Source organism: Equus asinus, chromosome 5 (assembly GCF_041296235.1).
Source record: "Equus asinus isolate D_3611 breed Donkey chromosome 5, EquAss-T2T_v2, whole genome shotgun sequence".
Classification (NCBI taxonomy): domain Eukaryota; kingdom Metazoa; phylum Chordata; class Mammalia; order Perissodactyla; family Equidae; genus Equus; species Equus asinus.
Genome location: NC_091794.1, coordinates 85,370,684 through 85,372,878, shown reverse-complemented (window position 1 = coordinate 85,372,878; position 2,195 = coordinate 85,370,684). Strand labels below are relative to the sequence as shown.

Sequence of the window (2,195 nt, the reverse complement as noted above, 5' to 3'; positions counted from 1 at the left end):
GAGTAACTTGCCCCAAGTCACCCAGCAAGCAGGTGCTAGAGCCCAAAGGTTGTCCAGGTAGCACCAACCCAGTGCTCATTCCACACCAAGGTCCTGCCAGGCACCTTGAGCCACTAAGGGCAAAAGGCCCTGGAGACAAGCAGTGGGCGTCCCAGGGCTGGGGGGATGGTTTTCCATTCTGTAGAGTCCCTGCCCCAAAACCCTTGGCTTCCAAACTCACAGGCAAGCAGGTGCTTCAAGCAGGGCCTGCAATTCTGATGTTACCCAGATCAGCCACTGTCAGCTCTGGAGCCCCAGCCCCAGAGGCTGAGGGCAGGGAGGCTGGGATGGTGCCCCCAGTTCTTTCTGGGAAGACGAGGGGCAGACACTTGGGAACACGGCAGCCCTGGCCTCTCCCTCGATGCCCAGTGCTCCCGGAGCAGGTGCCCCGCTCCCAGGCCTCGGGGCCCAGCAGGACTCTGCCGTCAGCTACCGAATGGTCAACTGGAGGCAGGATTCGAATCCAGGCTGACTCCCACCTCCACACCCTTCCCATGCAGCCACACTGCCTGGGGTCAGGAGGCCCGAGTTCTAGCCCAGCTTCTCCAGAAGGAGCCGCTCGACGTGGGCACCTTCCTAGTCCATTGGGGGCCACGCCAGCATCCAAGGGTTCTGGAGCCAGAGCAACCTGGGGTCCAATCCTGGTTTTCCATTCACTAACTGTGAGGTCTTAGTCATGTTGTCTCGCATGCCTGTGCCTCAGTTTCCTCATCTGTAAGTGGGAACATGATTTGTGCCTAGCTCACGGGATTGTTGGGAGGATTAGGAGTTAATTCAGACAAGGGACTTAAAGAGAGCCCGCTACAGAGCAGTGCTCGATAAAGACGAGATGCTGTTGCATAAAAATGAGGGTGAAGGAGGGTTGAGGGGCGACCCCAAGGACCCCCGCCCTCGCAGCAGTGCATCTGACTGGCGGCTGGGATGGGAGCCACACAGTCCAACCCTTTCTCTGACTCCCGCCGTGTCAAACTTAAACAGCTGTCCTGTAGTTTGTTCACAGCTGGTGGCAAAGTGGGAGTCAGCTGCTACTTCCTTGTCTTTCTAGGGCCCAGGGAGAAGCTTTCACGAAAAATCACCGGGGCCCCTTCCTGGTGCCTTTCCCATCGTCCCCCAGCTGCTCAGCCCCAAGGCTGGCATTCGTTCAACTGCTATCCGTTGACCATCCACTCTGGGCCAGGCCTTGGCCAGGGCATGGGGGCTACCCCGGAGAGACAACAGACGCAGTCCCTGTGTGTCTAGAAGACAGACCATAGACATACCTACGATGAGACGACAGGTCGTGGTAAGCACTATGAGGGAGAAGAAGCCAGGGTGAGGGATGGCGCTGGGGGAGGGTTAGATGAGGTGGCTGGGAAGGCCTCTCTGATAGAGACACAACCAAGTATTTATCATCGGTAAATAATGTCTGGACACTCTAAGCTTCTGAGCGTGGCGATTTTCCCATCTCGGGGAAGTGTTGGCGTGGTGGTCACCCACGTGATCTTGGCAGCCTGGGAGGAAGACAAGGAGGGTTTGAGCATGGCAGAAGGGGATACCCTGAGGTCAACGGATTATGAAATTTTGGGAAACATGCCAAGGGTGTTTTTGCACAAGCACACTCAGGTTGAGGGTAAAAAGCTGGGATTGGAAGGCTGGGTGCAGAGTGCTGACTGGGGCACAGGGCAAGGACGGCTGCAAGGTCCTCTCTCCAAGATGCATGGTCAGACACCGACAGAGCGAACCTCAACAACAAGAAAGTCATCTCAAGGTTGGGTTGCTCAGCTTTCCAAGTTGTGAAGTAATGGCCTGAATTAAATTTTCAGACATTCAGTTGTCTGAATGTCACTGTATGTTACATGTATTGATGGGAGGATTAAAACTGCACACAACTCTAACCAATAAAAATGCACTAGAACCTTAAAAATGATATTGTAATATTATAAACAATATTACAAAGAAATAAAGAAGCAAGTTAGAGGATTATCTAAGTGAAGAACTTTCTGGTAGAGAAAACAGCATGTGCAAAGGCCCTGAGACTGGGACAAGCTGAAGACTGGAACAAGCTGAGGACTTCTCTCAGTGTGAGAAGGTAGATTGCTCTTTAGAGTAGACAAAATAGTAGATGTCAATCATGCCTATTAAATTAAAATGCGTGATAATCCAGGAGCCCGGTGGGT

At 53.2% G+C, this 2,195-nt stretch overlaps 1 pseudogene; it reads left to right on the top strand.

Moving 5' to 3' along the window:
• The first annotated feature begins 1,557 nt into the window (after window positions 1-1,557).
• LOC123285493 (acylphosphatase-1 pseudogene) lies at window positions 1,558-1,820 on the top strand (annotated as a pseudogene).
• The last annotated feature ends 375 nt before the right edge of the window (window positions 1,821-2,195 follow it).